We start from the raw sequence: 13,720 nt of genomic DNA on the forward strand, positions 1-13,720 counted from the left end.
AGTACTTTTATACTGAAAGAACATTTTACTGAGGATACCGCAGTACTTTTATACTGAAAGAACATTTTACTGAGAATACCGCAGTACTTTTATACTGAAAGAACATTTTACTCAGAATTCCACAGTACTTTTATACTGAAGAAACATTTTATTGAGAATGCTGCTGTGCTTTTATACTGAAGGAACACTTTACTGAGAACACTGTTGTACTTTTACACTGAAAGAACATTTTATTGAGAGTACTGCAGTACTTTTATACTGAAGGAACATTTCACTCAGAATACTGCTGTGCTTTTATACTGAAGGAACATTTTACTGAGAATACCGCAGTACTTTTATACTGAAAGAACATTTTACTGAGAATACCGAGGTACTTTTATACTGAAGGAACATTTTACTGAGAATACCGCAGTACTTTTATACTGAAAGAACATTTTACTGAGGATACCGCAGTACTTTTATACTGAAAGAACATTTTACTGAGAATACCGCAGTACTTTTATACTGAAAGAACATTTTACTCAGAATTCCACAGTACTTTTATACTGAAGAAACATTTTATTGAGAATGCTGCTTTGCTTTTATACTGAAGGAACACTTTACTGAGAACAATGTTGTACTTTTACACTGAAAGAACATCTTATTGAGAGTAGTGCAGTACTTTTATACTGAAGGAACATTTCACTCAGAATACTGCTGTACTCTTTTACTGAAGGAACATTTTACTGAGAATGCCGCAGTACTTTTGTACTGAAAGAACATTTTACTGAAAATACCGCAGTACTTTTATACTGAAAGAATGTTTTACTGAGAATACCACAGTACTTTTATACTGATAGAACATTTTACTGAGAATACCGCAGTACTTTTATACTGAAAGAAAATTTTACTGATAATACTGCAGTACTTTTATACTGAAGGAACATTTTACTGAGAATACCGCAGTACTTTTATACTGACAGAACATGTTACTGAAAATACTGCAGTACTTTTATACTGAAAGAACATGTTACTGAGAATACCACAGTACTTTAATACTGAAGGAATATTTTACTGAGAACACTGTGGTACTTTTACACTGGAGGAACATTTGAAACGCAGGACTTTTACTTTGGGAGGTGTTTTCCAGCGCTGGTCGCCCAGATGCACGCTGCAGCTCCGATCTGCCTCCAGAAGCTTCCAGGTTTCTGCTGCAGGTTGTTTGTCGTTCCTGATGACGACGTGCAGCGAGACGATGACAAGACGCCGCGTCGGCTTTGTCTCATCACGTTTCTCTAAAAAAAAAAAAAAAAATCCTAAATCTCCACAACAACAATCTCCATGTCACCAAGTCATTTAGTGTCATCTTCAGTGTTCAAATCTGTTTTTATGATTATCTCATCCCACTGGTGGATTTTTTTTACCTTGTTTGCAGAAAAACAAGATTTGAACACTGAAGATGAGATTAAATGATTTTTTTTTTTTTTTTTTTTTTTTGCAGTCGCTGTCACGCTGCGGGATTCAGCTTTACAGCTCAGGTCCATGCGGCCCAGTCAAGAATTTATACAAAAAGTTCCCGTCTTCAGATTTTGCTTTTCACATCATCTCCTTCATCCTGCTCCATACAGCCGCTGGTCTTCCTCGTTGTGGCGGTGAGGTGGTAAATGTAAATCTAGCAAACATGCATTAAAAACATGTTTGCTAGTTTATTTAGTTGTTTTTTTTTAAATAGTTTTAGTTTAGTTTTTATCATTTTCAGTGTTAGTTTTATTGTTTTTTTCTTTATTTTTTCCCCGCCAGGCCTTGCTTGTGCAACTGCAGCGACAGAAGGATGTTAGCCGTCTGCTGTGTGAAACTGCCACAGCTCAGAAACTGGAGGACAGATTTTGTATCCACCCACATGACCAGGCTGACGCATGAAATAAACTGACAGAGACAAAAACTAAAGACATGTAGCACCCCAGCACCCTATGCCAGTTATCAGTTACTTTAACTCACCTTTAACAAGAATGATGGGGTGTTTGGGTTCGTTGTCAGGTAGATACCATGAAGGTTTACCTATGTTGAGTGAAGTAAAAGTACTCTAACTGCACTCTAATCATTAGACAAAAAATAACACTTAACATTAGATATACTTTAAATACTATTTTAAATAACTGACCCCAGGCGTTTTTAAATGAAAGAGAAAACAGTTTACTGTTTGTTGGGTTGTTTTCAAATAACACAAATTAAATTCTCACTTTATAATGAAATAAGAAAATATTAATTAGACCCTTTAAAATATACAAATAATAAATTCTCAAAAAATAAACAAAATACCTTTTGCAAAATTCAGCAAATCAATCAATTTCTTTCTCCAGGAAAATAAACAAATTGGCTTGTAAGTACACAAAACATTACTCAAAAAATGATATATGTTCTCAGAATTATGTCAATATGTTCTCAAATGTATGTCAAAATCCCTCTTTTTCTATTGTTATCACTATGCACATCTAGTAAACTCAGATCAAATAACACACTTACGCTTAACTCTCAGTGGGCCCACACACACACACACTCACATCCAAAATAACAAAAGTTGCAGGCCTGATGTGTTGCTCGGGTACGGCCGTTAAATCCTTTTTTACTGATGTGAATTTGAATCACGAGGCTCCAAAATCAGGGTTGCCAAGTCCGCGTTTTTTCCGCCTTGTTCAATACAGTTCTATATGACAGGGACCAGGGCGAGGGATCTCAACATGTCTAAAAAGAAACTGGACAACGCTGTAAATAGTTCAAGTTCATGGAGTTTTTTCCCGTTCTTTTTTATGTTGGAGACAGCCAGCAGTTTAACAGGTGAGCTGAATTGATTTTCAATTGCCTTTGCCTGGGAAATTGCCTTTAATGTTTATGATGTTATTTTATAGATATAATAGTGCATTTTGCAATTATAGCAATGCTGTTGGACTTTAAAAGCAATATATATGGATTTTTATAGGCATATTTTGAGTTCTGGTATTGGGCTGATTTTTAGGCCGTTTTTATACCCGGTTGGGCGGGTTTTGGGCTGGTTTTGAGATGCTGTTTGGCTGCTTTTGTCTCACAGATCTGGCAACCCTGTCCAAAATGAAGAAAAAGTCGTAAGTAGTCCTACCAGCAGCTCCGCCGCCTCACTGCAGTCCTCTGAGCCAAAATGGCGGCTCCGTTCAGCAGGGCCTCCACGCTAATGCAGAAAGTCTCTCCTCCCGCGTAGCCAGAGGTGCAGCAGGGCTTTACCTGGTCGCCAGGTGCGCTATCTGGTATCCTCTCGTCCGTCTCTTCTCCTCCGGTGCAGGCTGTGGGCTACAGGCCAGAGTGCTAGCTGCTTTAGCGCCAAACTAATGAAGTTCAATGTCCAACGGCGCTAGCTTGGCGGCTAACAGCTAACGCTATCACTTAGCAGCGATTAGCTTAGCGGCTATCAGCTCGGCCGAAAAAACACAACAACACACGATAAACTGAAACAAACTGAAACAAAATACTGCACTTAACTTAGCACAGCTACAACAAAGACTCACTGTGAGTTTAAACTGCAGGGATACTTTTATCCACACGCTTTCAACACCACAATAGTCCGTGTTTTATGTTCAGTTTTTTCACACCCTTCTCTCGCCGAACACCTTCGATTCTCTCGCATCCAGGGTTGCCAGGTCTGCGAGACAAAAGCAGCCCAAAACCCGCCCAACCTGGTATAAAAAGGGCCCAAAAAATCAGCCCAATATCAAAAATATGCCCATAAAAATCCATATATGTTGCTTTTAAAGTCCAACAGCATTGCTATAATTGCAAAATGAACTATAATATCTATAAAATAACACCATAAACATTAAAGGCAATTTCCCGAAACAGTTCTTTCACCTATTTAATTTACAGTATATCAGAGCTTAAAATATAATATGGGATACCTTACTTCAGCTGAGTGGTGCTGATGATGTGATTGGTCATGTGCTGAGTGGCCTCACACAGCATTGGCATGTTATTTGTCTGTGGAGCAGGTGACATATGTGGATAGTTTATATGCTGATCTGGCCCGGAGTCAGTTTGACAGGATTTGGGTATAAACACTGGTCATTCAAAATATGAATCTTTATTCAGGTCTGCCCAAGCCCAACCCGCGGACAAAATTTGTTACCCGCGGCAACACTTAAAAAGTAGCCCAATTTGGCGGAAAAAACGCGGACTTGGCAACCCTTCTCCCGGCCTCTTCTCTTACTCTGCCCAATTGCCACAGGTAACTTTGATTGACACATCAAACAACCAATAAAACAAAATGAACTATGGTAAAGGCACAATCTGTGTGTTTTTTCTTCAGTTAACATTCAATATGATTTAGTACTGCTTATTTTAACCACACATTACATTTTTTTTTCCATATTAGAAAATAAGAAATTATATCAATCTCTTAGTTAACCATTTTTCCTCTTGTTGTTAAACTAAAATATTTTCAGTTTAATGACTGTTTATGAATATTCTCCCTGTGGAGTTATTAGGAATTAACTTGTATTTTAATGCCCTTTTTTACATCCGGGCTACAGACATTTTCAGAATTTATCTACAATTTTAGTTTATTTCATTTCCTTTCGGAAACTCGCTTTACAGTTTCAGTTTTTTTTTCTAAAGCTTTATGTTTATTTTTGAGACGTGACGAAAATGTTTTTTCACACCTAGTTTTCATTCGTTTTGTTACAGATATTAACCGTGTGTGTAACTAGTGAGCCGTTACACGTCATGCGGGTGTGTTTTCTAAATTCACCGGGCGGCGTTGTGCCGGCTCCGTTTGCCTCAGTGTGAAAGGCAGAGCCGGCGTACCGAGGCTCCTCTTCCTCCTGGTGGTTAGGAATCGTCACGAGGGGGGAACGCGGTCAGACGTGTGCGGTCTGAGCCGCGGTGTGAACGCTGCCTTTCCTCCGGTCCGGCGGCGGCGGCGTCTCTCCGAGTTAATTTGAGGGAGGGCGCCCGCTGCTTTATGGTGCAACATCACGTGTAATCTGGCTCAAAGGAGCATAAAGGTGTTGATTAGCTGATGATATTGACTGATTGCGGCACGTATCGACGGCGGCCCTCGGCGCACCGAAAACGCTTCTTAACCCCTAAACATGCAGACATCATCAATTATCAATTATCCCCGCGGCCGCCGGAGAGCTGCTGTTTTTATTGGCCACAGAAGAGCTTTAACATCCCGGCCCACCTGCCTGACACCGAGCCGGACCCCCCCGCCTTCCTCCTCCTCCTCCTCCTCCTCCTCCTCCTCCTCCTCCTCCTCCTCCTTGGCCATGGATACAACACAAACATTCACAAATAAATCTGCGCCTTCATCCAAACACAAACACAGCAACATAAAGCAGGATTTAGCTGCGGGGCTGCTGACACTTTAACATCGTCCCTGGGAACGCCGGCCAGCGCCGAGCAAAACAAAAGGGCCCCTGAAAGAGCGCCGGACGCCGACGGGCCATGTTGTCCCGCTCGTCTCTCCGAGGACGGCGAGCTGGCAGGAGGGAATTCCTTTTCCCCGCCATTATTCCCACATTATTTGGAGTGGAAACGGCCGAGCAGAGCCAGGCTAATCCCGGGGCTCCACTCTGACCTGCAGTCGCCAGGATCCGGTAACAAAGAAGACCGGAAAAGGTTGAGCGTTCCTGGCGAGCGCGACGGCCCGGTGATTTAGCGCCGGGGCCTAGAAACATCACTTATATAAGCACACGGGATGACATATGTTGCCGCGCGGGCCGAGGGTCGGAGATAATGGCCCAAAAATAACCGCAGCGCCGCTCGAGCACGTTAGCGACGCAGATAGGTTCACGTTTAAGGGGCTTTGACTTATGGACGGAGGCGCGCTGTAAAACAAAACCACGTCGATGCGGCGAGCGCTCCGTGTACCGCCACACCTTGCACGGCTGAGGCCCCGAGGAGCGAAGACGAGCGGCGTAATGAGTTCCAGATGGGAGAGAGAGAGGGAGAGAGAGAGAGAGAGAGAGAGAGAGAGAGAGAGAGAGAGAGAGAGAGGGCCCCGGCTTGTGTCGACACATCCATCCTCCTCACTTACTTTTGAAATGTTGTACGACTTGATTTTTGGCAGAGCGTAAAGCCCGCTCCCCGCAGGCCCCCCGTCCGCCCGCCCGCCCCCCCGCCCCTGCAAGGACGCTGCAGCAGGAGAAGTTGTGCGGGAAGGCGAGGAAAGGCGTTTTTAATGCCCGGGATGTGCGAGCGCCGTATTTGTGCGAGAGCCTGCAGCTCATCTCGCTTGATCCTCTCGGCGGAGCGCGGATCGCCGGGGCTTAAGCGCCGCGCTCCGGGTTAGGAGTTTGTGCTCCATCTCTAATTGGTTGCACTTTTATTTTTGCAATAACAAGGCCTTCGCAAAAAGCTGTCAAATCAACGTCAGGGAAATAGCGCCGTATTAAGCTTTTATTTTTTTTTATTTATTTATTTTTTTAGAGGAAACAGACATGTGGAAGCGTCTCAGCTGTGTGTCGGGACAGTGGAATCATTTTAATAACGAACAAGGCGGCGACACGAGGGAAGTTACCTCTGCTGCATAAATCAGGCGCATTAACAAATCCAGCACACGTGTGGAGGTGATGGTGCACACAACACACACACACACACACACACACACACTCACAGAGAGAGAGAGAGAAATTCTCACCCACGTCGTTGAGTTGTGAGGCGTCTCAACATGTGGTCTCACACAGAGACATTTAAACTGATGGGCTGTTTCCGTTCTCTCCCACAACCCAACTTCTGGAGCTGCAGCGCTCCCCTCCCACCCTCAGCTGTGTGTGTGTGTGTGTGTGTGTGTGTGAGATCCTGACAGTCTGAGGAGCTTTTGTCGTCTCCTCTCAGGGGGAATTTGGATGAGGTGATGTAGTGGTGGATTTAAAAAAAAGCAGCTTGAACTTTGACCTCCACGGCCGGTGTGAACAAAACTCGGCTACACGTTCAGGAAAAAGTGAATTTCTGCTTTTGTTTCTGTTCGATTTAGTTTTTTGGGGTTTTTTTCAGTCGTCTCAGTGTATTTGGACGTGAACTGGCTGCATGTTGGCAGAAAAATGTCGTGTCTGTGCAGAAAACTGAGACTGATTTACGACCAGATGAACAAATCTGATGGTTTTAGTTATATATTTATTTTTCTTGCATATGAAACAATAAATGGTCGAATGTTTCTTATGCTTCTTATCCATATGGTGAATGTGTGTATGTGTTTTTGTGTGTTCGGTGTATGTTTATGCTAAAATTTTGTACAAACCCACTGACGGAGCAGCCGATGGGGAAAAAAAAACTATCCCTCCCGAACGTCTTCCTCGTTATTTTCCCAGTTTTACATGGAAGGACTCAGATTATCGCTTACTGCCTTTGGTCAGGACGTCCTGTGAAGCTGGGACTATTTTGGCAGGTGTGAAACCTCCGAGCGGACGCCGGCGCACCAAACACTTCAAACGGCTCGCCCGCTCGCTCTGCTCCTGTGGACCAGCTGGGGTGTGAAAGCATCTGAAGAAAACATGAAGCAAAGCGAGGGGATTCAAACGGCGACTCAGAGCGTTTTGCGGTTCGCCGCAGGACGTTTGGTCTGTTCATCCGGTCCGAAGGCCGGAGGTGTGGAAACCACCTGAAGCTGCTCCCACGCCGTCCCGGCTCGGGGCACGCCGACCGAGCCGCGGTGCGTCCGCTCCGTCCTGTCCGATCATTTCGTCCGTCATTTTGCACGAAGCGGGGAAGTTTAGAATTATGGATGAAACGGAGCAATACCACCGGAAATCGTGGGGGGCAGCATTGAGCTTATAATCCAGATTGTCACCAAATCACCAGAGTCACCAAGAAGATCTGCAAAGGCTTTTAAAAATGGAGCGCGGTGTTGCACCTTGTCAAACGTTGGAGTGGACATCCTGAAATACCGGATGTCCGTTTTAGTTACGTTCTAAAAATAACCCGCAAAAGGCGAAATCCGCGAAGTAGTCAGCTTTATTTTTTACAATTATTCTAGATGTTTTAAGGCTTTAAAACCCCTCACTACACACTTTATACACTTTTCTCAGACAGGCATGAACATTTTCTCACTTTTCTCTCTTGTTTAAACTCTCAAAGTTCAAACCTTCGTAGAAAAATAAGTCCAGTATTATAGAATGAACGCATTCTGTACTGTACAGGAGACACGGCACGGAGGAGATTGACTGACAATGGTCTACAGTCCCTTACCCAATCAGGACGCAGAACACAATGCGCTGTAAAAAAAAAAAAAAAATAAATAAATAAAAAAAAAAAAATGCGAAATTGCACTAAAAAAAATCCGCGAAACTGCGAGGCCGCGAAAGGTGAGCCGCGTTATAGCGAGGGACAGCTGTACTGGAAATGCCGCTCACCCATTTCCCGCATCGGCAGCACCGAACACCAAAACTCAACACTGAGGGGGCGGCTGAGGGTTAGCGGCCTCACGGTTTGTGGAGCAAATACAATAAAAGGACTTCTTCCACGGTCGCCATGTTTTATTCATGCTGTTTATTGGTGCTCGGCACTGCCATCTAGAGGAAGTGTTGTGTTAATGCGCACCCAAACACAAAAGACGTACGGAGGTATGAAGGGTACACACGTATAGGACGGACGGACAGACGGACGGATGAAAAAAGGGAATGAATGGGCCTTTAGTCTGGTGTGTTTGGGAAACTGGTTTGTGGACCAAACTGGCAAAAGTCAGGATTTGATCCGTTTCCAAGGGAACCACGGTTCGGTTCCTTACAAGTGAGAATGTAATCCAGCCGAACTGCAGGAGGGGTTCTGAAGTGAAGCCCCAATAGAAATATGGGATTATGACATTGAAAGACTCTTTGTCCAGCAGGTGAGCGACCTGTTTGCCGTCAGGTGTGTCTGCTCGGCTCTTGGACTCGCCTCGGTCTCGGCTCCTCTGGTCCTGGAAAAGATTTGGACTCTACAGAGAAGATCTCGGGCCAAACTCCCCGTCTTAATTTCATTATACAACCTGTTGTATAATGACCAGTAGACTTCCTTGTATCCTTGTATCCTTGTATCCTTGTGTCCTTGTCTTCCACATCTGTAATTACAGCACGCAACTTTGATGCTGTTGTCAAACTGCATTTCAAACGTGCTATTAAGGACATACATCCCATTTACAAAATGTTAGAATCTGTTGAAACGAGGCAGAACAGCCACTGGGATCAAGAAAATGACACGTGATTCATGGAAATTCTGGAAATAAATTGATTAGTATTGGAACTGAGTGGGATTATCTCATCCCTCTGGCAGATTATTGACCTTGTTGGAAGAAAAACAAGATTTGAAATCTGACCTGCAGTCTCCAAGTGTGCAGGGTTGCATGATTTTTTTTTTTGCACATTGCGATTTTTGACACAATTTGCAATTGGTAGTAAAAGAGGGAGAGAAACACAGATGAAAAGTAGAATATGAGGATGCGGCAAAATATTTTGTGATTTATTATTGGCTCATATTAAATGAGTTTGATGCTTTGAAAGCTCAACAATTGCATTTCCAATGATTATTAGGTTGGAAAATACAACATTTGCCCAATTTAACATGGCTTCAGGTATAAGCCACGCCCACTTCTTATTTTTTAGCTAAATACAGAAACAGATCATTTTGTTGGTTGAATAAATAAAAAATACAAATACAGATAATGACATCTCTGCGCATGTACATAGATAACGTTGTTGATGTGGGATTGACACGTCGCTGCATCACAGTTTCGGTTTGAACCGAGCGAGCGAGCGACCAGGTGACCCGGAGCCTCGCCCGAGTCCCGGCCCCGCCCCCCAGCGGTCCCTCTCGGGCCGGACCTCGCCGATCGCTTCGCATTCGGTCCCGGGGTAAACGTTTACGGTCTAATTCGACATGGCAACGGCTCTGGGGGGAACATGCAATTTTCACAAGCCAAATGGTAATCCCAGAACACGCGGGGGGAAAAGGCCAGCGCCTCTGTTCTTGGGACTTTGAGATCGAGTTTCACAGGAGGGCTGAACTTGGACGGGCGCTCGCTGGCACATATGGAGAAGTTTGGAGTTTCCGCGCTCATGGAAGAACAATAAGGAAAAGCCCAGCGCATAGTCCATTAATTTCTTTTTTTTCCCCCCTTCAATAAGTAAACTTTAAGTATTCGTGAAATGAGCACTAAAGCCTCTTTAACAGTGTTTTCACAGCTGGCTGGCTCCCTCCCGCTGCTTGGCAGTAAAGGCCCTTCCTGAATGAACATTAACATGGGAAGGCGGTAACATCATACTTGGCAGTCCTGCCTCGCCACTAAACACCTAGTGAACCCAGCACATAGCCCCGGCCTGCAGGAAAAGAAATCTGCAACCCATTCAGCCCTTTGCAATCGCTGGTAGCCCCCAACGTTTAACTGGTGACATATGGATATTTAATCATGGACGCCCCACAATCCCTCTCTCTCTCTCTCTCTCTCTCTCTCTCTCTCTCACAGACCCACTTTTCCCTCTTCGCCTTCCTCTCTCTCTCACTCCCACCCACTCTCCAACCAACCTTCTCCTTTCTCCTTTGTCTCTCTCTCTCTCTCTCTCTCTCTCTCTCTGCAGTTCATTTCCTGGTTCAGGTGACATCAGTCGGATCGCGCGCCACCGAGAGGCGGGGAACTTCCTGCGTCCCGCGCCCGGAGCGGCCCCTCCGCCGTTCGCGGCCCTTGCGAAAACTGCCGCCAACTTGACACGGTTCCTAGAGGAGGCTCGGCGCCTCCCCGCCGTCGCCGTGGCAACGCGGAGGACGGCCCCCGTACATGATGTATCCCCTTTCCACCGCGTTAACTTCCAGTGACCTCAATTTTCAATCACCCTAACACACCAAAAGAAGGCGGTTCAGCGATGATTTATCCTCTGATTAGTCGGCTGAGGGGGGATGTACTCAGATTATCTCCTCGCCGGCCGCCGCAGCCTCACGCCCCTCGATTAATGGGTGGCCTGCTGAAATTGGTTAATTGGGCGGTGGAGGGTCGCGGAGCCGCCCTCCTGTTGGGTTTGATTTTGAGCTCAGTGTCAGCTGTAAGTGGAACCGGCTGCACTGGATCCAGTTAGCGGAGCTCCTGAGCTGCAGCCCAATTTAACCCCTGATTAAACGGCTAACTGCGACCGCATGCAGCCGCCTGAGCCCCTCCGCTGCGCTCAGGGCGCTTTTTAGATATTTATTATTATTATTGTTATTCATTACTACTAGTTTGGCACACCATCTTTTTTAACTTGTGTATCAAAAAATTCATTTTATTTAAAAAAAAATATTATTATGATATATTTTTCTTCTTTCAGTCATGAAAATGGTGTATTATTATCATTATTATTATTATTTATTTTATTTTTTTTAATATTATTATTTGGTTTGGTATGCCATTAATTTTTAAAAAACATTAAAAAAATTTTAACTTAATGTGGTCAAAAATTTATTTATTTATTTATTTATTTATTTATTTTAAATATATTTGGTAATTATTTTAAAATATATTTTATGTGCTCTGAGTTATTTCTAGAAGCTGCTCAAGTTGTCGGGGCGGCTCTCTCTCTCTCTCTCTCTCTCTCTCTCTCTCCTTGTGTTTCCTTTTTTTCCCTCCACAATAATTTCTGCAAATAAACTAAAGCGGCTAAACTAAACTCGTTTCAGCAGATTAGCTCGGAGCAGACGGCCTGTCAGCGGCCGAGCGAGCCGCGCTTCGCCCGTCTTGCTTTGCGATCAGACTTCTGGGTGAAAGCGCTTCGTCCTGCCTGGATGTCATCAGCCGCTCGGAGCACAAGTGACCTCTCTTAATGGAATCACTTCCTCGCTGTCAAATGTAAACTTTAAAAAATAAAAAATCCTGTTCAAATTGAATAATAAAAACCACCGCAGGCAGCCTTGAAACTCGGAGCCCGGCGATTAACTTTTCACTGCTCCTCTTTAGGTTTCTGCGCTGTCAGAGCGCCGTCCTGCCCCCCGACTCTGGTTCTGATACAGGACACCGTCCAGATGGCTGAGACTGATTACGGCTGTCTCACCCAATCTCTACCTGTGTCCGTCTCCGCCGCGCGCCGCCGTAAAGAGCCGCCGCTGTTCCCGTCGGCCCGGCCAAGAAAAACACCCGCCCCGGGCGTCTGTGATTAATGCTCGCGCCGCGTCTCGAATGGCTGATGGCTCCGTTTCCGTCCCGCTCGGCGCTTTAACGCCGCCAGACGCCGGCGAACCTGAGATTAATAAAACGGGATGAAATCAGTGACGCTGGGAGGACGAGGCGGCGGCGGCGATCGGGCCAAAGTGCCGCCATCGCCTCTGACCTCCAGCTGAGAGCGAGGTGGTGTATCAGTGGTATGTGTGTGTGTGTGTGTGTGTGTGAGTGCATGTGAGTACTGTGTGTTACTTGTGTGTGCATGTGTTGGCATGCACACACAAGCATGCATGCATGCATTTGTGTGTGTGGATATGTGTGTGTGTGTGTGTGTGTGTGTGTGTGTGTCAGCATGCATGAGTTTATGCAGAACTTACATGCATTGTCTGCAGGTGTGTGTGTGTGTGTGTGACAGAGAGAGAAAGAGAAAGAGTACTGTATTATTTGTGTGGTTGTGTGTGGATATGCATGTATTTGTGTGTGTGTGTGTGTGTGTTTACTGGTTGCATGCATGTGTGTGTGTGTGTGCAAACACATGTGCATGTGTTTGTATTGTATTTGTGCTTGTCAGTGAATGTGCATGTACACACTGTGTGTGTGTATGTGTAGACATAGATACACACAGTGTGTGTGTATGCGTGTGTGCCTTTGTGTGTGTGTGTGTGTTTTGTTAAAATAAGAATTTTAATTAAAATCCCAGTTTGTGCCGTATCTGCATTTAGCTAGAAAAGCAGGAGTGGGCGTGGCTTATACCTGAAGTCAAGCTGCCCACCTGCAGCTAACGTCATGCTAACCTGCATGAGCCTGCAGCTGCTGCTGTTACAGCTGCTGGTGGTGATACTGATGATATTGATGATATTGATGATATTGATGATACTGATGATACTGATGATATTGATGATATTGATGATATTGCTGATATCAGCCGTGTCACAGTCTCACTGATCTCACAGTGAAATGACACATCAGCAGCATCGTGCTGCCGGTGACGTCGCGGCGCCCGTGTGATGTCACGGTGCCTCTGATGTCACGGTGCCTCTGATGTCACGCCGCCCGTGTGATGTCACGCCACCCGTGTGATGTCACGGTGCCGGCTGTCTCATGGTGTCAGGAGTGCAGTGGCTTCGTCAGAGTCGTGGTTTTGACTTTTCCGACGGTCTTTGAAGTGGCCGCAGAGCCGTAAACTGTGGTTTTGGTTTGAGGCAACAGTGGTGGTTTTCAGTGGAACAGGCCAACACACACACACACACACACACACAGCAGGGTGTTTTCTGGCCTCATTCAGAGAGCGGGTTGTGATATTTGGGTCAGGCGGTCAGACCTCCGGCACACGGAGCAAAACCTGCATCTTACAAACAAAACAAAATCATCCAAGATGTTTTGTGGCGACACTCAGCAGGATGTCTGTCTCCACGACACAAAGGAAGTTCATCAGCACAGTGATAACTAACAATATGAGCCAAATCACATCCAGCAGGCCAACAAATAAACAGCAAAACTCTTTTCTGCAGAGATTTGAACTTTTTGGCAGAAATTCCAGCTGCATGTGAGCAATAACAGCAAAAAAAATCATTACGATACCGTTCGATTAAAATACAATAAACAGTCATGTTGAGTTAT

At 45.0% G+C, this 13,720-nt stretch overlaps 1 long non-coding RNA gene across 1 annotated transcript; it reads right to left on the reverse strand.

Annotated features, from left to right (window-relative positions):
• Nucleotides 1-1,072: 1,072 nt before the first annotated feature.
• LOC115366122 (uncharacterized) lies at nt 1,073-3,654 on the reverse strand. The gene is made up of 3 exons (XR_003928811.1): nt 3,516-3,654; nt 3,113-3,300; nt 1,073-1,274 (listed from the first exon to the last, which is right to left on the reverse strand). It is a non-coding gene; the product is annotated as an uncharacterized LOC115366122 (long non-coding RNA).
• Nucleotides 3,655-13,720: the final 10,066 nt, after the last annotated feature.

Source organism: Myripristis murdjan, chromosome 10 (assembly GCF_902150065.1).
Source record: "Myripristis murdjan chromosome 10, fMyrMur1.1, whole genome shotgun sequence".
Classification (NCBI taxonomy): domain Eukaryota; kingdom Metazoa; phylum Chordata; class Actinopteri; order Holocentriformes; family Holocentridae; genus Myripristis; species Myripristis murdjan.